General features: G+C 36.6%; 1 protein-coding gene across 3 annotated transcripts in view; it reads left to right on the top strand.

Annotated features, from left to right (window-relative positions):
• Positions 1–27334, top strand: part of LOC5579849 (hormone receptor 4) — a 517480-nt gene that overhangs the window by 7988 nt on the left and 482158 nt on the right. For all 3 annotated transcript variants that reach the window (XM_021854338.1, XM_021854336.1, XM_021854337.1), the window contains exon 2: positions 21613–21878. The gene's annotated coding sequence lies outside the window, so the exon portion shown is untranslated. The remainder of the gene's footprint in view (positions 1–21612; positions 21879–27334) is intronic.

Raw genomic sequence — 27334 nt, 5'->3', positions numbered from 1 at the left:
ATCAGTGTACCAGAATTCCTTGACTGAATAATTCTCATTAGCTATCATTGGCACAAAATTCCAAATAGAATGAAGCAAAAATAGTTTAAATCGACCGAATATAATACTTTGCTAAATCATCGAAAAATAACTTGTGAGAATCGAAAGTATTCTGAACTTTGTTGATAAATAAATGTTCTTCGACACACAAAGTTTGAATTCTCATGCCAGTTGAGCAAATAAACTGCCATACAAGCTGGTAAACTTGCATGCTGAAATCAACATATTCTGCATTTACAACAGCCAATATCCCAAAAGTTTGACGGGCTATGATATTTTATTGAAGGCGAGAATGGATTCAGCAATTCTAAATAAAAAATTGAGATAAAAAATGTTGCGCAATGTTGTTCGACAATAGTATAATAGTAAGCAATAGTCATTATTAAAAAGCCTTAAAAGTTTATAATCACACACAAAAAAGAACAATTTTCGGATATACTGTACAGAACATACCGACCCAACTACGCATAAACCGAGGTCCATCTTCCAATCCATTTCCCTCAGAGTGCATTGCCCTCCTGGAACAAGGAAGAAAGCAGAAAGGTGTACTTTCCATCGTCTTTTCACCTTTATACGGCAATGCACATCCTAGCCCCCTCTCCGCACCCATTAGAACCAGTCATACATATGATGGAACACACATTCTGGACCTCATTCTCACAAGGCCCATCATCCATCCGGCGAATCAACAACCGTGGATAAATGGTCTGCTCTTCGTGGCCGCCATTCATTGTCGTCGTCTTCCAGCCAGGATTGTGAAAATATAGGCCTCTCCCGGCTCTGATGCTATATCCCTTTCCGAAGCTTTTTTGACAGCAGCGCACGGCGGCATGATGCGTTCTCGTTTTCCTCCGTCCATATCCTTCCACATATTTCTTTCCATTTGTTGTCGTTGGTTCCTTCCATCTTTCTCCCGAACGGGTTCAACGACCTTTCGCGGGCTCCTTATTTCGTTCCGTTTCTGTTGTCTGTTCGTCGTCGTAGCATAGTTTCTTCCTCGAATCGAACTTGCCCCGAATTGTGCCGCGCTCCGGTGGTTCTGGGAAATTGTCAAGGATTGATGGTTTTGCCCCGCCGCAGTCTAGAGAGCGCCAATGCCAAGAGTTGCGATGTGACATGTGGTTGATTGTGGCAGCATCGAGCCGACAATGTTGACGATGATAATAGATGGTCGAAGAAATTGGCAGATATCGAGCCCTTTTTCTTAGAAATCGCTTTCGGTTTGATGGATTTTCGTCTTCTGGTTCGTCAGTTGTAGTACTGAATTCGTGAAACTTTTTTTAAATTCTATAGTTTTGATTAATTAAGGTTAACAATTTACAAGAGCGGAAAAACCTTTGAAAAACCACTTCAAGCGTATTTCGACTTATTTTAAAATATTTTACGCAGGTAAAACTGACTTCTTTCTACCTGGTGAGGGATGAGTGTTTACCACAACGATGTCGATACAGGCTTTTGGTGAACGACGAAAGCTTCGATTTGTAAGGTTTATTTCGCTCTTATCGTAGCTATAAACTATTTGAAAAGGTCGTTTTGAACAGTATGATGGTCCATACCAACGAAAATATTTTTTTTTTGTCAATGAACAGTTCGGATTTCGACATGGACATTCGACCACTTATCAACTTTTACGTGTAACAAATTTGATTCGTTCCAACTAATCTGAAGGCTATTCTAGTGGTCTTGCTCTCCTAGACTATATATATAATATAACAAGCATTGGAAAGTGTTTGGCATAAAGGATTTAATTTTCCAACATACATTGTTAGAATAATTCAAAGTTTCTGTCAAATCGTACACTTCAGATTAGTTATCAGACCTCCAAATTTGAAAAAAAAAAATCTGGTTGGTCGAAGCAGCATTTTCGGATCAATATAATACAATACAATCTGACTTACTGAGTTACCTCAGGAATGTCAAAAATCCTTCTTTGCGGATGACTAAGGCCTCTCCGCCAAAGGACTAAGCCTGTGTGTTATCTGCAATAGATTGCAAAAAAGTTTGGATATTTTTTCTTCATACTTGTAAAAATTTAAGATTTCTTCTAATGTGTCCAAAACTCAACTTATAATATTCTCACATCAACCAAAAGCTCTTTGTTTGAAACCTTCAAGTCGACATGTTGTCAAGATCAGAGGAGTTCCAATGAATTAGTCAGATGAAGTTAAGTATCTAGGGCTCATGCTGATTGAAATTGAACTTTTGAAAATCACATTTATGCCAAATGTAACAAATATATAAAATGTCTTTATTCACTTATTAACAGAAAATCAAATCTTTGTCTTAAGAACAAGCTTTGAAAGTTTGACTTCGATTCATCTTCACCTTAAAATTTCGACTCTGGTTGCTCAACAAAACCATACATAAAGAAATCTTTCCATTAGTTTGGAAAACCGAATAATCTTCTCAAAAGTTAACCTTATCCCCAGCCTTATCCTTCCTACCGACAGAAAACATCACCTTGATACAGCTGCAAACTTTCTCCCATTGCAATGCTCTCTAACCGGCTTCTCAAACAGTCCTCTACCAGAACAGCATAAAAAAGTCCAAGAGTCCGTCGCCACCATGACGACACCAGAATTTACGGAAAGCAAAAAACATAGAATCGTTGAGTCAGAAGAAAAAACTCGAGAAGGCTTTTCTCCCCACTGCACCGCACCGCACCCCCTTTGTGATGCAAGCCCGAGGAAATTATGCGAAAAACGAAAACAACAACAGCAGCAGCAGCAAGAGCAGCAACAAAAACAATCCAGCAGCTAGAGGTTCTTCAACTTTTCACACTACATATACAACGATAGGCGGCCTATTCGAGATTGGTGCGGTTTCCATGTAGAGGTGGACTACGTAATGGATGTCGATTGCTGTGTTGCGTTGTATTGAGCTTGACGTCGACGTCGTCGTCGTCGTCGTTGAGCTCTCCGTGGTTGAATTGGAGTCTTGTGCGCTCTCACTCTCTTGCTGCAATGTTCCACGACGATTTTTTAGACCGTTCAAAAATGGGAAACAACATTCAACAGTCGGATTCTATGCTCCCGATGAATGATTGAGGATTGTTGGGGCATTGTTAGCATTGAAAAGTATTGTTTCAGTTTTTTCTTATATTAGGGGAAATGTACCATTAGTGGTGCACATAAGGGAAAACAGCTGAAACTTGCTGATAAAATCATAAGATATGTTATTCTAACTTATCAGTCTTTAGATTATAAATCTTTCTATCGACGGGGTTGGTAGTCTAATGGCTATCGCTTCTGCTTCTCAAGCAGGAGGTCGTGGGTTCAATCCCAGGCCCGTCCCTTTCACATCTTTGTAACGTTCTACCTAATAGCTATCTTTCTCTATCTCTCTGCGCCGTTATGACGCAAACATTACTGAATAAATCGACTTGACTGCTTACCACAGTGGTATCCATAAGGTCGAATACCCCCATCCATCACTAACAAAACACTCCTACTTCCAAGGTAGCTGTGGGAAATGCAGGAGATTCTCCGGTTTTCTAGTAACAACGACTATCTAATTAACATTCCTGCCTATCCCCGATGGGCATAAGGACGTGACCGGCGCCGTTATCAATCTAGAAATATCAGGGATAGTGTAGTTGCACATTGAAGATGGTAAAAAGCTAAAACCCAAGCTCCCATCTGAGTGGTTCTCTGTGCAAATACCACTATCCTGATTGATCACGGAGTAGCAACTACGAAGTGTATGTTCCATCAGTTGATCGTTTTTTTGATCGATTTAGATTATAAATCTTTCTATCATTCAATAATGTATGAAAATTACGATTTATTTAAAATTTCCCTGCATAAATTCTTGCACCAATAACAGGAATATTGGTTCTTTAGTGGAGGTATGTTTTAAGCATGGTTCCTTTAATGGCGCAATCCGTTGATTTCTTAAGGGACCCTCCACTATGGGTACTGGTGCACCACTATAGGTGCCACCCATTCCCTTAGTGGTTGGTTCTGGAGATCTTTCAAATGAAGATTCAGTCCAAGATTCCGAAGAATTCTTCCAAGAAAACTTTCATTGGTTTATTTCGGAGTTTTTTTTTCTACTGGAAATCCTACAAGAATTTCTCCAAAAGCTCCCACGCAATTTTTTCCAGTTATTTGTGTGAGTTTCTTCCACAGGGTGTCTATTGCCTGGAAAAACCTGGAACTATCAGGGAATTTTATTCAACCTGGAAATAACCTGGAATTGTCAGGGAATTTAGACAACACTCAGGGAAATTATTTCGAAGCAGTAGTACATGGTAGAATATGGTAGAATATGTGGTTTTTTGACACAAAATATTCTCAATCAAAAAATTTGGGGCTGCGCTGCTATAAAAACACTAATTATTCTTGATAAGTTTTTCAAATCGACGTAAGTAACTTTCATACGGTTTTGAGAAAGTTAATTAAGAAAAATCCAACGTTTCTTCTAAAACTGTTTTAAAATGAATCCCCTTTTTAACATTTTTTACCGCGTATATCGCTTAAATTTTGCATACAATCAGCTCGCGTTCAAACACTTGGTAGTTCCTATCATATCCCACAAAACATGTATGACAAAATGATAAGCCGTTTCAATCAGTTACTTACGACGTTTTTGTACCAGTGTAAGGACTGTTCATTTAAGAAAGTGGACACGTGTTTTTTACAGTAAACTGTTTATTTTCGAACAAATCCATGAGTTTACCTAAAATACATGGAAATCAACGTAATTTCGATCAAATTCACATAAATTTGAACATTTATTGAGCATTGCTGGAGAATGCTCTTACTTTTCTTTTGATACCTCCCATAAAATTCTGCACAACTTTTTTCGGAACTTTTCGAACTGCTTTTTGAACTGCTGACCACATTTTCTTGAAAAAATCGATGGAGCTTGCTTCTCTTCCATCCTTCTTAAGATGCCGTTTGATTATTGCCCAATATGTTTCAATGAGACGTAGTTCTGAGCAATTTGATGGATTCGATCATTTTTCTACAAATTCGACTTATTCCTTCTTGAGCATCTCCAAAGTAGCTGAAGCATAGTGAGCCGATGCTAGGTCTGGCAAAAACAATGGAGGCATGGTATGCTTTCAGTAGATGGGCAAAGCCATTTTTTAATGCATTCAGTTCTGTAATTTTCGCCGTTGATTGAACCCGTCGTAAAATATTAAGTACTTTAATACCGCAGGAGCAAATTGCTTGCCATACCAAATCATTTTTCCCAAATTTTTCTGTTGGGATGTATCGTACGTCGTCAGAAATATCTGTTTTGGCCACAGCGTTGAAAAAATTCAATTTGGACGCTTCGCGATTTAAGCCAAATCTCGGAACGGCAGTTTTTCTGTGCACCATTTGTGCAGAAAAAAATTGAGAGTCGCCATGTCAATTCGACCCATCGTTTAGAATTTATAATTTTTTTATGTCAACTTTTGTCTGCTGTCAAAATAAACACTTGAGATCACACTGAAACAAAATTTTATTTGTTTTTATGGAATTTTTACACCAAAATGCTAATATTTAGGTGTCCACTTTCTTAAATGAACAGTCCTTAAAATCGACTCAAGTAGTGTTTTGTTTTGATTCGTGGTTAAGTCACTTTGTCTCCCATATAACGGAGCGGCGAAAGTAGCTGTTAGGTTGCGAAAGTGAAGAATCTTACTTTCGTCGTTTTGTAAATCCGGAAATTAAACGTTCTAAATGTGAAAAATCGAATTGGTATAGAGCGGAAAGTGTATAATTTTGTCTTTGAAACACGTAGGATTGATAAAGCAAGTTGGTTAACTTTTCTGACTTGAGTCTGTTTGAATAAGTCTTCGAGAATTCACTTGTTCAGTCCAACATAAAACATGTTTGGACAAGGAAGCACAACAGTGAATCCTGGGACAAATTTCTAGACTCAAAAGAATATTCCACAAGTTCTTAAGGATATTTTTCTCTGATCCCAAGGAATGCTTCAGCACTTCAGCATATTTATTCCTCCAGAATACTTCCAGGAATACTACCACCAGCGATTTTTCAATGGATGCTTCGAAGAATTTCTTCAGAACTTGATCTAGAAAATCTCAGAGCACTCTAACGCTTCTATAAAGGTCTATTTTTAAAAATAAAACCTGCACTTATTTTCACAGAGTACATCCTGAAAAAAACCTAGAGATCCTCCAGATGTTTTGCACTGATTCTCTCACCGATTTCTTCAGTTGTTATTTCTAGAAAATTTACATTAGATCCTACAGGAGCTCTTCCACAAAGGTTTATTACATAGTTTTTAATCATTATCGTCATATTTTCAAGAAACCCTACAATGATTTCTACATCTTCTTTTTCAAAATTCATCCTTGATTACTCTCAAGAATCGCTCCAAAAATCCTTCAGGCATTGTTCGATTAAATTTTTAAATAAACTTTTCCAAGAATTGCTCGATAAATTTGACCTTCGATTCCTCATTAAGTTCCTACAGAAATTTCTCACGGTATTTCCCCAGAATTTCATCAAAAATGCGGTTCAAAGATTTCTCTAAAAAAGTTAATATTACAGCAAGTATTATAGTTGTTGCTCCGATCATTCTTGTTTTTAATGGATTCTGTCCGATTTTAAAATTTCTAGGAAAAATCAACAACATTGGAGTTTTTCCAGAGATCATTGAAGAAATTTATTAAGGCATACTAAGAATTCACACAAGTTTCATCTAAGGTTACTCTAGGATATTCTTTCGAAATTCTTCGCAGATGTTTTTAACAATTTTATTCAAAAACAATCTGAAAAATTGCGTTCCCCTGAAAACATCCCTGTATGAATAACCGGAGAAAATTTTTAACGAATTCCTTGAGTATTTAAAAATAAATAAATAAATAACATGGAATTCCTGAAGGAATTTTGAATTCCTGAAGATATTATAAACGGGAATGTTGGAGGTAGTCCTAGGGATATCAATGGCATGTATTTTGGAGAAATTGAAACTTCATTGAAAAATGTCTGAAACGATCTTTGGAGGGATTCTTGATGGTCTCCAAAGTGATTTCTGAGAAAAAATCCAGATTCAATTTTTAAAGGTATTTAAAACGAGTTTCTAGGAAGGAATACTTAGAAAGTTCGTGAAAAATCTCAAAACAAACTGCTGAAGAGATCTTCGGAGTAATAGTTGTAATTTCGCAAGGCATTCAAAAAAAAATGTGTTAGAAATAATCTGGTATAAATGTCTGTTCAACTTAGGGATTGAGTCTTCATGTAATGGTGTCTTTTTGTATTAGGGATCATGCACAAATTTTGTCACGCTTCGAGGGGGGGAGGGGGTCAGAGCAAACATGACAAGCCTTACAAAATTTTCGAAGAGCCCATCCAAAAAGTGTGACAAAGGGGAGGGGGGGAGGTGGTCGAAAAAGTTGAAATTTAGCGTGACATAATTTGTGTACCATCCCTTAGTTATTCATGTAAGAACTCGTTTTGGAACAAAATTGTTTTCTTTTTTCAAGCAAGAGGACTCTAAAATTCATATTTTCAAGACGATCAGTCGCTACCGGCCCTAATTTCCCCAAGCTATCATCTATGAAAAATACCAAATGCTCTCCGAGAAATATTCTGGATACGTCGCTGTTGTTCAAAAATCTGAATTTCATTTTGAGGCAATGGCTATATTTTCCTTAAGATTGAATACACTGTTTCTTACATCTGAATTTTATGATTAAAGGCACTTTCAGATCATTAGATAAACATTCTTGTTTTACGTGGTAATTAAATAAAAATCATCAATATTTTTGATTTTTTTCCAATGTTGGATACACGTTTAGAACAAACCTCTTCGAAAATAAATATTTAACAACTTTTCCATAAATGCAAGATCAATTACTACAGTGATTTTTCCGATTACTTCTATACAAATTTCTTCAGAGGTTTCGCCCGATATTTATCAAGGATTTCTACAGAAATTAGGTGCTTATTATCACCGATTAACATTTCAGCCGTCGCGCTGTTGTATTACAACACAGATGAAAAAACCTCGCTTTTCGATCACAACAGCAGCATGGTGGCTCTGACGTTGGTCAACTGCGCGGTGACTGGAAGGTCAATAATTATTCTAATAATCAATCTAGAAAATCTTTCAAGGGTCCAGAAGTTTGTTCAGTCATCCTTGCATGATTTTTTCTCCTACTGAATTTATCAAATATTTAATTTCAAATATATCAACATTTCTAAGTTTTATCACATATTACTTAAGGATTTTCTTTGGAACTACCTCGCAAATTTTGTGCAGGAATTAATTCCTAGATTATCTTTAGAGAAATTCCTTTTCAAATCTAAGAGAAACCCTTCACATTTTTTTTGAGATAATCATAAATAAAGAATTGCTAGAAAATTTACCCAAGAAACACGATATTTTTGAAATAATCTGTTTGAAAATTCCTAAAATAATCCTTGAAGAAATCCTTTTTTTAGAGCAGTGACTGGTTGAATTATAGATTTTTTTTTCTAATGAAAATATAGTAGGAAATCGTAGGAAAGATTCATTGAGGACGTCCTTGGAGGGATCTAAAAATTCTATGGAAATAAACGAAACCGAACGTATTTCTGAAGCAACCTCTGGAATTATCTTCAGAAGATTCCTGGTTGACTTGTTGAAGACACCCTGAACGAAAACCTAGGAAGAATTCCTTGGGAAGTTACAACTATTACATTATCAATTCGTGAAACCAATATCTAAGAGAAACTTTGGTGCGAAACCTGTATAAGTGTAATTATTAAAAAAAAAGAAAACTATGAAAGGACAATTAAAATAGTACATGGGGTGTTGTTATGAGAAATCCGCATTGAAGTTTTTAGTGATATCTTTAGATGAATGTTAGCCCTCTCCGAGTATCTCTCGATACTTGTTAGTCTTTTTTTCAGCCACGAGGTCTCTAAAGTTGCTCAGTGCTCAATTGCTGCTAGCTCTGATGGAACGTTATACTAAGAAATACATCCATTTGCATAGTGAACTGAGTGAGACGTCGTCCTGAAGAAATATTCGCAGGAGTTTCTCCAGATTTTGTTCTCTGAAGTTGTTTGAAGAATTTCGCTAAAATTATCAAAGAAATACTTTCAGAAACTTCAGAAACCCAAAAAAGTATTTTAAAGTCATTCTAAACAATACGTTTCTTATGAATTTATATATTACTTTTTCATTTCATTTCTAATTGAATCGCACAAATTATCGATTTTATTGGGGGTTTCTTCAAGATTTATTTATGATGATTTTAAGGAATTAATTTCACGATTATTCAGTGCTCATTCTAGAAATGCTTCTATGCAACCTGGATTCTTTAAAAAATGTGTTAAAAATACTTTTGAATATTGAGTTTCTTTTACAAACAGTATTGGACAATATATTTGCAACTCTTTCATTTTTCCGTGCAAAATTGCCAACTTTAGAGGTTTAGATCTGATTTGAAAATTTTTACAGTTGCTTAGCAATAACTTAAGTTTCAACATATTATTGAGTGATTTTTCAATAATAAAAATTTGAAAATTTTGAATTTTGAAAACTGTACATGTGTTCTCTTCTTCTATTTCTTAAGTCCAGCACTCAGTACCGCTTATTAAATTTGAATCAAAAATTTTCACTGTGATTACTTTTTCGTGATTATTTTTGGGATACTACTACATTTATTTGTTTTGATGAAAAATAGAAAAAGGCACTATTAGAATACTTACCAGATTTTTTGGGAAAGATTCTTACAAATATAAAGGCATAATAGTTTCAGAAACCCAAGAAAGACTTTTCCTAGGTCGATTTCAGAAAACAAAAAAACAGGATTTCTTATAAAATTCTAGACAACTTTCTCGCGTAGTCTATTGCCACATTAAAAAGGTTCCTGGGTGCATTTCTGACGGAATCTTTTATCTTATCTTACATTGTTTTGAGTAAGATTGTCGCAGAATCCTGAAAAATCTTTCTATACAATTCTAGGCAATATTCGCAGAAAACTTTATACCAGTGAACTTGGAGAAGTGAATAAAAATATTGCACCAAGTATGCATCAGAAAATCAGACCTTTTTCAAAATTTCTTTAAAATGTGTTTGATTGACAACCGAAAGATTTTATGAAAATTATGGTAATAGTTTGCTATTAGTGTACTAGAGTTTATATACCGTTTTGTCTCAAATTCCGAACAGACTCATATTCCGAACACTCCGTTTTTATATGGCGATTCGGTTGAAATGTTTCGCTGAAATATATCATCAAATTACAAGGAAATGGCAGTCAATTGCAATTAAATTTTAACGTCTTCCAATCTATTTCATACCTCAGGAGTAGTGATGATTCTCTAGTACGAGACCAGTAAATATAGCTAGGTACATTTATTTGCGAAATTATTCATTTGAATACGCTTAATTCGTGCTGTTCGGAATTTGAATCAAGGTGTTCGGAATATGAGACAGAATTAACACAGTGTTCGGCATTTGAATCAAGTTGTTGTTCCATACTTTTACGTAAAAACGATATCAAACAAGTTTATATAAACAATTTTATCGACACACCCAACAGCTAACAGTTAGGCTTTGCGGAGAAATTGAGATTTTCATAAATATCAGCTAATTTATGCCTATCAGATGCATTTGAAGTCACTGTTGGCCTTAAGTGTTCGGAATATGAGTCAAAACGGTACTCTATTATGTTATATTGGTAGGTCAACTGGTCGGTGTTCTGACAGACCGAAATAGAAGATATTTTGGCATTGCAAAGATGTGTCTAGAACTCCTTCAATTATGATTTTTCTGATGCAAATTTAACACAGATGTTCCATTAAATAGTTGGATTCTAAAATTGCAGCTAAAAATGCATATAACTTGATATTTTGGATGCTTGGAGTACGTTTTTCCGAGGTAATTAAAAAGCACAGGGTCCAGTCTGACTAAACTCCGACCAATTATTCTGCAATTTTCGGATTCACAATATTAGGTAACTATTTCAAACTAAATGTGAATTTGAATAAGACTATTGATCTACTGGTAACGCAAAACAATCAAAAGTACCCAAGCATGGTTACTTATGAATTCGATATTTCACCGTTTTGTGACTTTTTTTAGGGCTATTAGAGGGCATGTCTGCTGTATAATAAAACTATACCAATACGCGAATTAAAAAGCTTTTTCATTACTTGGTTAAGATCTAAAGCATGTATGTTCAGAGTGAATTTTGACATGCATATTTTATACCCTTGTGCCCGAGTAGAAGCGATATTCTGGCAATCAAAACGTGATATTGACTTGATTGACATAAGAGCTAATTGATAATATAAAAATTTTGTTCCCAAAACTACTGAACCATCTATTGAATAGCTCACAGCTGTTGGACAGATCTTACAAAAGCTAAATACGATACTCCAATATTTTTCCAGGAGTACATTATAGATTTTATATCTCTTATTTCTATCCGATTAATATCATTTTTAGCAATCCATATCAAAATTTGCTATTGCTTAGCTTTTTTCATCTGCTCGGGTGTATATTACGTTCCACTATTCGAGTCAAAATTTCCTCAGATCTCAAAAAAAAAATGTGGGTAGTTTAAGGATGATTCCCTGATAGATAACCTGTAAGAATATCTTCAGGAATTTCCTCCAAAGAGAGTCCGACAACTTCAAGAAGAGTGCCGATAAAAATATTTGGAGAAATTCTTGGTAAACGTCTGGAGGAATTCTCATTTTCTGGAATATCTGAAGAATTTGTGCTGAAGTCCATTATAAAAACTTTAGGAGAAATCTCTGATGTTGAGAAACCTTGGAGATTTCTTTGATGGAACCTAGGGCTAGGGTGAAGTCTCCACCAATGGAACCACCATCAATCGATTGAGAATTAATATTGAGTCAACTAGATTATTTTCAGTTACTTAGGTGGATTCCTCCATATTCTCGATCGATTGATAAAACATAGCAGCTATTGACACAATGTTACACAATAAATCGGTTTGTTTGTTGCCAATTCCTTTCGCCCGAAAATCTCATCCCATTGCTAAATGCCTTCCATCCCAACAGACCCACCTACGTAATCGCCCAGTCACCACCACCACCCCAAATAGGCGACACCGAACTCCTCACTCACTGATTTAGTTCCGCATACCTACCGACTTCGGGGAAAAACTATGCTGCTGCTGCCTTCCCATCGTCAAGTCCGTCCGACCGTAGGGTTACCAGATGTATCTTTTTTACTATTTTTGCCTTAAACTATTCTCTTTTGCAAAACGGGCTCAATTGTGCTCTTTTCTACATATTACTGACAATTGCCGAACAAATAAAAAAAACATTCTACAAAAACTAGCTAACCTTTATTTTCAATTCCTTTAGTAATATCATTTCAAACATTACATCCATTTCTTATATCTAGGTTTTCTGTTTTAGGCTACACTATCATCCTAATTTGATAAAACTAAATTGAGTTTTTATTTAGATTTTGTTAACAACATATTACATTACATTTGCCGTAATAGTTTAAGTTTTTTACTGCTGAGTTGATTTTACCTCGCTTATAAGAGAAAAAACATGTTTTCCATTTACTTAACCTAAATATAGAACGCAATAATTGTGGCAATAGAAGATTGTCACGATTTTTGACTGAAATTATTAATTATTTTATTTGACATTTGTTCCAATGTTTCAACATTGGATATTCTATGTAACTCATTGGAGGAGACTTCAGAATCACTTTCAAAATTTTATTTTGAATACAATCAGAGCTTTCTTCCTGGTATTACATCACCTAGACCATTTTGATACAGCATAAAACATGGCTGTCTGAAATTTTGTTTTAAGATCAAAAGCTTGTTCTTAAGACAAAGCTTAAATTCCTTGTTAAAAATTGGATATGGACATTTTATATGTTTGTTACATTTGACTTGAATGCTCTGAATGTGATTTTTGAAAGTTATTTTTTTATCTAGCGTAAGACCTAGGTACTTACCTTCTTCTGACCAATTTATTGGAACCCCTCTCATCGTGATAATATATCTACTTGAAGGTTCTAAATAAAGAGCTTTTGGTTAATGTGGGAATATTTTAAGTTACATTTTGGAAGCATTGAGAGAAATCTTCCAAAAACGAAAATAGTCCACACAAGAAACTTAAGACAAACACTTTAATAAAAAAAAAACCTCTCAATTTTTCAAGACATGCTGACTGTACTCTTTGATACAATTTTACAGAGTTGGAAAAATATACATACTTTTTCTGGTGCGACCACATATGGTAACCCTACGCTCGAGCCAGATCAGTGTTTGCCTTTGATCGGGCGGCGGAGAGTTCAAGTTTGGTTTCAACCTTACTCCGCCAGGCCTTCGTCTCCTCCCCTCACCCCCAGTAGATGCTTCTGGGCATAGCCGGCGAACCCCTCATCGTCCAAATGCAGCAGCAGCAGTGTCAACGTACTCTTCCGTATACACATAGCAGCATGCTGCCAGGCCAGGCCAGAGTGAACGCTCTCAATTTCTCCCGACCAGTCGCCGGCAATTTGTCGCTTCCTACTATGCTATACAATTATACAGAACCGGCGATTGCGATTGTGTGAGCTCTGAGTACCCCCAGAATACGAGTTCGCTCAACTTCTATGCTCTCGATGCCAAGTGGAACCCGTCGTACGGCAAGAACAACCTTTGGTTGTATAGTGCAGAACGCTGGCAGCTAAGCAACATCGATGAAGCAGCGATGCCAGATTTTAGGAGCATCGATTCTCTAATTTTGATGGATATATATTAGCTTTTTTATGTGACAGGTTAGTGTATGCGTTTGTTTACGTCTGCAGAGGACCGATGCATACAAGAGATTTCCATTTCCATATAAGAACTATCAAACTGCTTCCCAAACAGCTGTTTTTAAAAATCTCACAGAAAGGCTTATCTCTAAATGTTCACATAGAAACATATTTTTAATGAATGCTAAGGCTTTAACAAAAGCATAACTGGAAAAAAAATCATAGCGTTTAAAAAAAAAAAAAACACAAGTTTTAAAGCTGAAATTTTTCCTGAACAAGTTGATCATATCGGGAGAAAGATGTAGGTATCAGCTGCAGCTTGGGATTTTAGACGACAGCTCAGATTTATAGTAGAAAGCGAGAAATTTTTCGAAAGAAGTTAAAGAATGCATTAGAACTTGGAGATCCCGGTCAGAAAGTGATCAGAGTTTTAATGAAAATCCAACATAAATTTCCCTCTGATTTTCCTTATAGATTCTTCCAGGATGGTTCTAGAGAATCCCAGTATTCCTTCTCGGAATTCCTACTGGGTACGGTTTGGATGCATGCAAAGGATCTTTGCATGAATTTTGCAAGCAACTTCCCTACGAATATTTCTAATGGATTTTACTGGTGTTTTTTTTATGAAATCTTTCAGAAACTATCTCAAACATACGCACGGAACTGGATTGGACAATTTTCCCATGTGAATTTTTATGGAACGCCTCAAATAATAACTGTCATTTAATCCATACGAGGCTAAAAAAAAATATTTAGGAATTTATCCCAAGTTTCTCAAGAAAATTACATTATTATAGACCTTTAAAGAATTTTGTTATGTGCTCTCTAGAAATTTTGCTTGAAATATTCCTTACAAAATCCCTTGTGAAATATTTTCAATAATATGTCTAGGAACTATTTAATAAAATTCTCCTGAAAATATATTTTCGAAGTACTAATCCAGTGTGTTTCTCCATTGTTTCCTAAGAAATTCGTCTAGAAACTCTTGCTGCTATTTTCTAACAAGAATTTACCCGAAAATTATTAAGGAATGTTTATCAATTGTAATATAAGGTTTCCTGCTGAAAATTATCCACAAACTTATTTTGATTTTATGAACAATTTCTACAAAAAAAAAAAACATTCCAGAGAATCCTCATTAAATTCAAACAGGGATTCTTCCAGGGTTTTTTTTTTTCAAAGATTTCAAGTGGATTTATGCGTCTCGACAGCTTGTTCAACCTGTTCAAAGATCAAGGAGGACATTTTAATCAAAATTTCTTAAATAACATTTCTCATTATTGGATTTCTGAAGACGTTTTACTATGAACAATTTCTTATTGTATTCCTCATGGCATTTCACAGATAATTAGCATTAGCATTAAGCAATTCACACAAACTACCACCGTTACCATAGTCAGAGATTTGGGACTAACTTCTGACTCTTAGATATGATTGACGCATTCTCCAGCAGTCGAGAACTGTCTTGGCCACGAAGAAAGATGCAGAGAACTCTACGACCTCTCATAGGTGTTATGGGATGTTGTTGATGGGAAAAGTAATGCCATAGGATACGTTTGGTAAACGTTCTGGCCAGTAAACGGATGATATTTACGTATTGGATAAAGATTGGAACAAACTCACTAATTTTTCGAAGCTGCATTGCAATTCGCCGCTCCTCAGTACAGTTCACCAAAAAACTTGAAAGGATGAATGGATTAAATGGATGCTTTACAAAGTGTATTAAACATTCGCATTCGACGACGAAATGTCTATTTTCGGTAGGCATGTAACCTGGAAACCTGCGGATTTTCGAGACAACATCACAACAATATTTATTGCCAGCTTTTGATTGCACTCTGGTGTTCAACATTTCCAAAATGACAGAAAAGATTTCTGAACTCATTCCTGATGTAAGAAAATATCATGAATATTTTCTTATAACTCATAAATTGAGATTTCTCAATGAATTTAGCTAAAATTTCTCATAGATTATTTCCAGTAAGTTCTTCTGAACTTCAGTAGGACTTTCTTAAACAATTCTTGCAGCAATTTCATTATCAAATCTACTTTATTCCTTCACAAAATCGTCATTATGTTTTTTAAAGTATTTCGTCAAATTATCTCTAAAGAATTCATCTAGAAATTACTTCAGAAGTTTATACATGTACTGGATCAAGGGTTCCTTAAGGAGATCCTTTGGAAATCATTTCGTTTCCGGGAGAATCCTGTAGTACATCTTCAAAAGTTAGTGAAATGCTTTCAAACAATTGCATCAACATTGGAAATTCACTGGAAAATTGTCTCGGAAAATACTTGCAAGATTTTTCAATGATTTCAAAAGTTATTTTGTCAGGGACCCGTAGATTCAATAATTGAAAAATTCGCTTTTTTTATATGTCAAGAACCTTTATGCGGGTTTGGCGAAGGAATGTAGGAGATTTGCTAATACAGTCATCTCTCCCTTACTCGATATTGAAGGGACCATCGAGTTAGGGAGGTATCGAGTTACAGAACACAAATCCAGTGCAAATGCGATCCAAGGGACCATCGAGTTAGCCATGAAAACCAACTTTTACTATGGTTCTCTAACTCGATATCGAGATACGGAATATCGAGTAAGGGAGAGTTAACTGTATAATCATTTGAGGAAATCATCCGCAAATATTCTCAGCGAATCCTCAATAACATTTTTACAGCTTTTTTTATCAAAGAGATGTTTCCTGATATTGTGGCAAAATTTTCTCGAGGATTTTCTCCTGGGACTTTTTTTTATAGAGTTCTAATCAATAATTCCAGTAATTCCTTCAGAAAGTTTTGAAATAATCAATCCTAGAATACTCTAAATATTGTTTTAGGAACCCATGCAGTAATGAAAACAATAACTTTCACACATTCTTTTATGCTTTACACAATCATTTCGTCAAATAGTGGTTCTAGAATTCATAAGAGATTTTCTGAGGAATACCTTTTGAGAATCAACAACGATAAATTCTTCTAATGAGTCTGAGTTCATTTTCATCGATGGACATAAGTTGTTTTTAAAATTCCTCCAAGCTTTTCTTTAGAATCATCGACCGAGAAACTTTGGAGGATTGCTCAAGTTTTTTTTCTAGAAATCTGGTGGGAGTTCTGCTGTATCACTTGATCTTTTTTATTGAACGGTTACGCCTGTGTTAATAGGGGCCTTCCTTAGCCGAATGGTTAGAGTCCGCAGCTACAAAGCAAAGCCATGCTGAAGGTGTCTGGGTTCGATTCCCGGTCGGTCCAGGATCTTTTCGTAATGGAAATTTCCTTGACTTCCCTGGGCATAGAGTATAATCGTACCTGCCACACGATATACGAATGCGAAAATGGCAACATTGGCAACGGAAGCTCTCAGTTAATAACTGTGGAAGTGCTCATAAGAACACTAAGCTGAGAAGCAGGCTCTGTCCCAGTGAGGACGTAATGCCAAGAAGAAGAAGAAGAAGCCTGTGTTAATGGATGTGCGAATAAAACTAGATTCATTACTTGCCCATCGTTTGAACACATGTTAGTACCTTCTGCAGAGGGAATTGAATATTATTACGCGTATTCTTAATAATGTTGGCCGTTACATTGTCAAGTCAACACTAGCTCTAGTTTAGTCTTTTCAGTCTTGTGTTTCGTCTAACTGTTGATGTCATTTGAATTTTTGGTCAGGTTTCGAGGAATTTCCTTCAAAATAATTACCCTACTTTCATACCTCTAACATTCAACCAGGAATTGCACCAAAAACTCCTGTAATCTTATGCTCTATTTTTTCAAAAATTTCCCTTCAATTGTTTCTCTAGAACTTCTTGTTGAACTTTTATTTTCATACGTGTTATTATTAGAATTATTAGAATGGCATTATAGGGTTGTTATGTACCAGTAGATTGGACTATGGAATAAAACGTATATATTTCGATAAAAACGACGTGCGTTTTTTTGGTGGATAGATCGCTTAGAGTTTAGTCAAATATTTGCCTAATTTCAGCTTTTTGTATTATCAAAAAGTCATAAATAATTATGCTTTCGCGAAAATTTAGTTCTTTTGCACCAGTAGTTGTCGTCGTGTTCCATTAGCTGAAATAATACTCTGCATGCGTTCTGTTGCGCAGTGCTTTGTTGAAGCTCAAACAGAAAAAATCATTTTTCTTTTTACGTCATCGCCGTAGTTTTTTTTTTCTCGTTTTAGTTTGCATGCGTTCTGAGTGCAATCGGGTGTGGGTTTTCGCGTCGCCATTGTGATATTTTGCGTTTGTGAGATGAGCATGCTGATTAGAGTAGCTTACAGCTGCTTATTCAAGGTTGTATGATCAATTTGGTGAGCTCGTTTCATGCTTTTATTTTAAATGTGCATAATGTTATAAAAAATAACCTTTGAATGGTTCGACGCTGAAAGTGTCGACTTTCCGTATGTTCTGATAGGTGACTTTTCGAGCTGAGGTTACATGAATCGCATCACTTACCAAGGTGATTCCTGATCATGCAGGTATGATCCCTCCCCACTAACAAAACTCGTTCTCATCACAACCATGGAGATGCAGAGGTGATCTCGGTCTCTAGTAACAATGAATGTCACACCAACATTCCTTCCCTTCCTCGACGTGGCCAGCGCCGTTATTGACTTCCACATGTTTGGAGTTCTCGAAACTGAAAATAAAAAGCTACTCCCAAGCTACATCTCTTGATTCTTTGTGCAACTTTGATTATTTTGGTCAATCACAGAGTAGCAACTACGAATTGTACGGTCATCAATACTTATGCTTATGTTATGCTGAGTAGTTGATTCCATTAGTGGAACAACTGCGGAAGCACTTATTCAAATAGTTGTATAAAAAGGTAGAAAATACCTAGAAATGATCTTTATGCTTCATTCGAAAGATTTTAGTTGATGTTCCGATAGAAAAATGTTAATCCTATGTTAAAAGCAACTATTTTGTATGAAATTTCTTGCATTATTCCCGAACGGCGACTACTGCACTAATAGTGGTTCAAAATGTTATGCTCGAAACGTAATTTTATCATTTTTTTTTATTTTTCTAGTTTACGGAATCCGTAGAAAGTCTTTAATTCTTTAATTCAGAAATTTCTGGAAATCTGGCATCGCTGCCGCTGTATCGCGTAGAATGTGTGTGGAGATTGATTCTATACCAGGGCAGTGAGGCCCCTATCAGGCTTTCCGTCGTCGATAGCGATGCGAGGAACACACACCGTCGAATCCCACCACATCAACGGCCTCACAAACACAGCCGGAATCCCGCGCGGACTAGCAAGCAGCAGGGGCCAGAAATACGCAAGATATGCCGGTTTTATAATTAAATGTGTGTCAAAAGAGCAATAGCCTTTTTTCCATGCCGATTTAAGGTTGATCGAGGATGTTGCCCTCGATTCGATGTGTGTAAGGTTCTGAAGTTGTTTTGCTCGGCTGTTCGTTGTCTCTTTCCCGCGGATGATGGGTCGTTCGCCGTTCTTCGGAATAGGACGTAGTCAGAATACGTGCAGCTTACATATGTGGATGGATGGTTGTGCTGTCGGTTCGATTCGATGCTGTTTGCATGATGCACCTCGTCCGTCGCGGTCTTCGTTGACGATGCAGCTTAAAAGTGCATCCCGTGACGAACGAATGGGTTTCGCTTCCCGAGCAGAAACGTACTTACCTATGCATATCATATTGTGGTAACATTAATTGGGTATTGTTCAGTAGTCCAGGTATTGACCACAATTTAATGTGGTATTATTTTAGTATTGGAAATATTATTCTAAACAATTGAAAATACCTCATTGAGGTATAGTACAGCTACTAAGGATTGCTTGAGAAACTACTTTGAGAAAATTAACTTCTATATGAAAAATTCATCATGTATTATTGAGGTATTGCAATAACTGATCCAATTATCAGTTTGAGGTTTGTAGACTTTGCATGCGATATTAGGTATTTTACCTCTTATACAGAGCTCTTTCATACCTCTTTCAAAGGATAAGTATTGGAAATTGCTGCATAATACCATGCTAAGCTATTCCATACCAGACAATTCTCCATATTTAATGCTCATCAATAACTGAATGAGGTTGCAAAATGCCCTGCATAAGAGGCTCAATACCTCAAATAATATCTTATGCATATTCTACCAACATTGAACTAATGATGAGTAATGCGTTTCTGTTCGCAATGGTATACCTTAGTTAGGTATTCTGTAGCAAATATCTTCTGCTCGGGTTGCGAGTGAAATGTGTGCAGTTTGCGCTTTTCATGATGTTATGCTCTGGGTAGGTTGTTGCGGAAGAGGTCTCCCGATTGAATTTATAGCATTTTCTTTTTCGCAATCGCTTCTCGTCGCAACGGTGCCGGGGGAAATCAGAGTGGCATGAAGTGTTCGGTTCTGGGATTTGTTCTGCGAATGCCGACATTCACTATACTCCCAGGGTCGAGCAATGTCAGTCAGGCAGGAATGTTGACTTTTTGTCTTATAAAAATACACCGTAGGAGCAATAACAATGAAAGATACTTGGAAACTACAGCAAAATGAAGTGTCGCAGTAGATATATCTTCAATAAGTGAAATTTAAGCAAACTTTGTTGAAATGTTACCATTTTTGCCTATTGTTATCCCAAGTATTTTTATTGATTAGGCGAAATTTGGTCGATAGTACAAAGAAGAACGATAAGAACTCCCTTTTAATACAAATATAATAGTCGACAATGGTTGCCTGGCCAACATGAACAGAAATAGATAATTGTACATACGTATTTATGATATTATGATATATTTCAGTCATGTTAACCTACTAAATTGTTTATATCTAGTCAAAACGTTGCCAAATCCGGTAATGTCAATTAAGTTTGTATAACAAACTTGAAACCCCAAAAACAATAGCGATTGATTGAAATTTGAAGCAATAGAACACTATTTTCAGCTAATTTTCCGATTTCCTATCACTCCAACAACGAGTAACCATTGAAAACATTGAAATGAGAACGCTCAACTCCCTCGCATCCAGACGTTTGCGCCCACTGTCCAATTATACGGTATCTAATGGCTCGAGAGGAAAATTCACTACGCACCAGGATTTATCCGTGGAGTACATTTAGCGCTTCTTGAAGGAGTATAGACCATCTAATGACCATCCCAGAAGAACATGTCTCCATGTCTGGTTGGTGGGCAGGGTTCTGGTTCCGACGCTGCATTTCGACGAGTTATTTTTAGGAGATGGACTGTACACAGTCCATGGCGCAGTGTCTTGAAGAAAAGGTAATCGTTTGAATACATATAACAGTTATTACTGAAACTTATTTGAAACCTGGATCCAAACTTTTTTTTATCGTGAAGATCGACCGGATGGAGCATGTGGAGGAGTTGCTATTATCATTGATAGGCTTTTTTCGTCATTTGAAACCAAAGTTTTTGAAACTTTGGGTGTTTCTGTTAGAACACAGCTTGGAAAATATACTTTCATTACTGCTTATATGTCTTTTCAATACACTGAGCAGCAAATTAATTTGCTTGAAACTGACTTGCCGAAATTGACTCGCAATAAGTCAATTTTTTGTTATTGGTGAATTTAATGCAAAACATCGCTCATGGAATAATTTGCAAAGCAGTTTCAACGGCAGAACTCTATTTGATGAGTGCTCTTCAAGATATTGGGCGATTGGGCCATCTTCAGGGCTTGATACAGAAATCAACAAGTTAAACATATGTTTCTAATATAAAAAAAATGTTGGTTTGGAAAGGGTCATGCTGTCTGGTACTGTTTTGGACCATCCGTTTGGGAAACCCTAGCTGGTGCTAAACACACTATTTCTTATATAAATTATTGACGTTTTTACGTATAAGTTTCTATGATTTTGAACTTGCTTGCTAATCCACTTTTTTTCTTTCACTTATTTCAGGAATCGTAAACTGTCAAAAACAGCTGTTTAGAGGAGTTTTGCGAAGAGAGAAGAATCTGTGGACGTGAGTTTGTGCAAAGGGAATCGGAGAGAAAACAGGAAGTTATAAGAAAAGTGACCGGAACGGGAATAGAAAACCAGTGCTTTGAAAGTGTTACAATATTAAGGAAAAACGATATTTTGAGGGAAGTGTGTAATGAAAGCTTGAAATACGTGTGAGACTTCTTAGCATGGCAGACGATAATGGCCGACTTTATTGAATTAAGGTAAGACGGGAATCCTATATCTTAAAAACTTGAAAAATACAAAAGCAACGACCCGTGATTTATTCAAAATAAGTAATGAAATTTTGTTGGTTCAAATTGCCCGGACGCTTCGATTCCCAGACACCGGCCTTATTACACCCAAAAATTATTATTTCGTCTGATTTTACGAATGCAGCATATAGAAGACATCGTTATTATAGGTTCCAGGCGAAGAAAAATCGCAATTTGACCAAAAATACCGTTGAAAAGCGAGACGAAAGCTAGACATTTCGAAGAGCCCCCGATTCCGATGCAGCACGGTTTTTACGAAGAATTAAGAAATTAGGAGCCACATAGCTGTAACAGGAAACGCACAGCTATTCAGCAAAACCGTGGGTTCGAATCTTACTGGTCGTATAGTAACTTCGTGTGGCAACGATATACAGTGAAACTTCTATGATTCGATAGTTTTTCCAGATATCGACTCAAGAAGGTTTAACTGTTTGGTTAACTGTGAGGTTTCTGAAATTCATAAAAAAGCTTAACACTTAAAATTCCGTGACAAGCCTTGAGTGCTTTAAATGGTTCGTTCTCGGAAACTTGGCCACTAACAGTTGTTATTACGGGAATCCTCATTTCGCTTGACCCTCCTTCTCATTCTGATGAGGAGGATGCAATACTCGGTTGTCCAGGGTTTATGATTTGTTAGGCATTATTATGTAGAACTGATGCTTTAATCCTGGTATCATAGATTAGAGTGGAAGAGTACACCAAAAATACTGCATTTTATTGAATAAATAAGTTCGTCCGTTTTTTCACACTTCCTCTAATGAATGTTTAGGTTCTGTTCATAAAGCACGTAAATATTTAAAGCTCTATTGTCTGGGTATTTTACAAAGCAAGACCATGCTGAAGGTGTCTGGGTTCGATTCCCGGTCGGTCCAGGATCTTTTCGTAATGGAAGTTTCCTTGACTTCACTGGGCATAGAGTATCATCGTACTTGCCACACGATATAGGAATGCGACAATGGCAACTTTGAAAAAAAAAAGGCTCTCAATTAAAAACTGTGGAAATGCTTATAAGAACACTAAGCTGAGAAGCAGGCTCTGTTCCAGTGAGGATGTAATGCCAATAAAAAGAAACTATTTTTTTGTGAGTAAAAGTCACTATTAAGCGAAACCTTAGGTTCTCGAAAATAAGTCCACGTAGATTATAAACAGTCCCTTTAAAACAGTTGTCCATATCAGCAATAGAAACGAAAACAGGTCCAACCAAAAATGGAAAGCGATTGCACCATTAAGGCAAACCCTTTCCATTTCATGGGATAAATTCACTATCGCTCTCGTCTTCCCCAACCTCAACAAAACCGTTAATCACCAGCGTAGAGGAGAAAAAAAGTAAAACCATGCAATCACCGCACTTCGAATAGAAACCACGATGAGGCGCAATGCCTCCTATCCTAACTCGGTAGGCTATTCCGTAGGTATAATGATGAGAGTCTCTTAGATCTTGTTCTGCTTCAGCTTGCAACCTTAGCGACCAAGCTAGGTAACCCGTTTACCTTGGATTCCTACAACCGAAACAGTTATTCGGTACCACCTCTTCATACACAAGCCCTATTCCAACAGGCGCAGCGGACAATGATTGCGCACGAAGCTCCCGAATAGAGAAAGAGTAAGCGAAAGGAGAATGAACGTGAAATGAAAGTGACCGCAAAGAGCTGGACAGAGAGCAGTGCATACAATTGCGCGAAATGATGAGGAATTGAAATAATATGTTTTAATCAAATATGGTTGGTAGGGAGTAGTGACTCTCTTTTTTATAACAAGGTTTGCAATCCCAGCTTCAGAGGGTATTTACGGGATCTCAGTTGAATGTGAAACTTCTTTGCGGGATCCAGAAGATTTCAATGACATTCGAAAATTCTTTGCCGGTTTCTAGGAATCCCTAGAAGCTTCAAAGGATTCCTAATGAACTCGTTAGAATTTCCAACGATGTACTAATTCTCTGTGGAATTTTAGAGCTGGAATTTTCAAAGCTTAGTGTTGGGCATTTGAAGCGAGTTTATAGCGAATTCTAGTGATTTTAAGCGGTATTATGGAGATTACTAGCAAAATCATCAAACTTTCTAACGGTCCGCTGTGAATTTTCCATCCAGATTCGTAGTCGAATCCAGAAGATTCCTAGCGAAATCCTTGGGCCTGCTGTCTTGTTACCTGGGGATTTCTGGTGTGATTCTGAATCTTTTTAGCAGGCTGTTTTAGATGCTTTATTAAATTCTAGAAATTCCTTGCATATCCCTGAGGATTTATCGTGAATTTTGTAAATATTTTAAGGGAGATCTGGAGATTCAGGTATGCTGTGCAACTATGAAGATATTTTTCAAGAATTCTGTTCCCTGTAAAATTTGAGAGTTCATAGTGTAGTTTATCCTACTTTCTGCATGAATAGGGCGATATCAAATAGATAGCTCTTTTTCAGTGGTAGTAAAAACGAAATCCTGAAACAAAAAAAGAACCATGGAAGATGAACTAACAACAAAAAGTTATCTATTCACATTACGCTTGATTTCTAAGAAGAATTGAAGTCGAGAACTGTCAAAACGTATAGAAAATGATCAAAAACGCAAATTGCTTGCAATTAAAAACTGGATCAAAATGTAGTGATTAGAAATCAAGCGTAACGTGAAAAGATAACTTTCTGTGTTTGATTCATCTTCCGTTGTGCTTTCTTTGGTCCAGGATTTCTTTTTTACTACCCCTGAGCTATCTATTGCCTTTTCAATTTTGAATATCGCCCTTTGATTGATTCTTGTTAAATTATTACAAATTGAATAATTATGTGAATCAGACATCAATATCATAATTTCTCAATTCTTATAGTATGTTTAAAAAACATGTAATGGAGACGAGGTTAGTGATCTAAAGGCTACCGTTTCTGCTTCATTAGCAGAAGGGCATGGGTTTAATCCCAGGTCCGTCCCTTTCCTCGTACTTTGTTATTGTATCATTCACTTTCTTCTATCTTCCTCTCTTGATCTATTCGTTCATAGCATTTGCTAGAACTAGAGACTGACAAAAAAAACCTTTGCCTTCCTCATGCCTGGTACATAGGCAGTCTACTAACCAAAAGCAAGCATTTCTGCCATAAAATTATCTTACCCCCCTATACCTTCTTGAATGAACTGGCGTAGATGCAGGGGTACATACCGTATACAGTGGTTGTGTTATAAATGCAACATCAATTCCTGCCCATTCCCCTTATTGGTTCGGATTATGACGTGGCAGGCACCATTGTTGCCTAAAATAAAAGAGCACCAGCACTTACACACTGAGGATATTTGTTAGTCCCAAGCAGTCATCTGGTTGGTTTCTTGTGTAAGTGCAGCTGATGTGGCGATATGGGAGTAACAACCACGGACGATCAAGTTCAAGTATGTTTTCAAAATTTGTAATGGTCATCGAATTCTTGAACATGTTTGATGCTTAATTCACATTCAAATGATTAGCAACTTATTTCTTCGTTATCTTAGGCACGCTCAAAGGTGTTGCATGTAACATATAAAAGGTGAAGGTTGCAAAGTAAAGTTGTGCAAGAGAACGTGGAGTCGAAATTCGATTTAACGATCGAACCATGTACCAAAGATTGCGTTACATGGAAGGCCTTTTTTATTATTTCGATTGAGACAAAACACAAAATCATAATGACCGACCCTAATGTGCATTTTTAGGCGATGTCTGTTGCCTGGTACGTCTGCAGATTATCTGCCTTTTAAAGTTAAAAATACCAAAAGGTAATTACTCTTCTTGAACATCCAGCAGACAAAGTACACACATAACAGCTCGGTTTCGTGTAACATTCTGCGCCTATTTCCTACAAGGGGGACGATTTTGCAACAATAACAAACCATGACCTACGGCTCGACTGTCTGGGCTGGGGACGTCGTCGTTCATGAACTTCGTCAGAAGAACGTGTTGCCTTCTTTTTAGTTAGTTTTGGCGACTTAACATATAAGCCGCTTCCAAAAAGAAAGGTAATCTCTGCGCTGTCGTTGGCCACCGCTTGGACGAAAAGCGCGCAGACACTATTTTTAGTATTTCGCCATGCGAAGGATAGGACTATCAACTTACACGGCAACGACTGTTGATGCAGTTTTAATTATGCTGAGCGCGAAAAACTCCGCCCCATTGTTAATTGCCCATTGCATTCGGTGTCGAGTGCCCTCTAGGGTTGTCCAAATAACAAAAATGTTAATCTTATCTCTCGTATCCTCTATACAATATTTATAGAGAAAAGTGAGTCATGTCAAGCCATTTTGGCGAAGATTTGAGGGCCATCCTCAAAGGCGCTAGTGGTTTATAAGAAGACAAAAAATTAAAATCATACTTCCATTGACAACTATCATATCTCATATACAAATTTATGCCAAATTGCATCACAAAAACTTTGGTTTTTATGAAAAAAAAAAAATACTTTGCTATATGGAACTAGAAAATTTGCACTCGATTGCATAAATAACTCCTGTCCTTTCCGTCAGATTATATTACTAAGCAGTTTTCTTCTCGATGGCTTGCAAAGCAATTTCCGACTTAGCAATGATAATTAAATTAGTCGAATAATAAAGTACTATATTCTGTTTTTTTTTTTTCTAAATTTCTTCATAATAATTTCCATGTGAACCTACATAGTTTTTAAATCACCTTTAAGGGAGCAGGATCCATCATTGATTGTAGAATTTTCAAAAGCAGCTTTTTCGTTCAAAATCAAGAGAATTTATACAAAAATATATTCACTGTACTCTGTTCTCGAACTGAAGCACAGTGAACACATTTTCATCGAATAATTTTTAGTTTTGAACAGAATAACTGGTGTTGAAGTCTCGATGACGACGATGATTACGATGACGGATCCTTGAACGTTAAATTACCGCCGAATAGTTGAAAAATTGACATTACTTACTCTACTTTCGTCATAAAGATTGTAAAAGAGATATGGAAGATAGGGTTTTAAAATTTCCTTTGGTAATTTGAACCACCCTACGGCTTTCATTACGTACATACTTGGTACTGTTCGTGAACGGACGATCGAAGCAAGTGTTATGGTGGGTACTTTCGCTTGATGACGGCGAGATAGCAGCGATGACAATGAACGCTTTAGCAGACGTTGAACCGGCGGCGCTGGTCTGCTCTGTGATGATACATATGTTGAAAATTTGTATGACGATGACACCTTGAGAAGGGCAAGATAGCAGTGATAGCGATGATACAAGAAGTACTTTTTCTTCACTTCACTTCAATGCTTTTACGAAGGACATGACTTACATTCAGAAACGTCCACCGATTTCCCCAGATATTGCTTCTTAAGATCTATTGACTATTCTTACAAAAGTTTTTCCAAGAAAATCCACAAGGGTTGGTTTTAGAGATTTTGACAATATTCATTTAGAAGGTTTTTCAAGAAACTCTACGAAACTCCT

This window comes from Aedes aegypti, chromosome 3, assembly GCF_002204515.2.
Source record: "Aedes aegypti strain LVP_AGWG chromosome 3, AaegL5.0 Primary Assembly, whole genome shotgun sequence".
In the NCBI taxonomy this organism is placed as follows: Eukaryota; Metazoa; Arthropoda; class Insecta; order Diptera; family Culicidae; genus Aedes; species Aedes aegypti.
The sequence above is the reverse complement of the archived record's forward strand: the minus strand, read 5'-3'. Positions and strand labels throughout refer to the sequence as shown.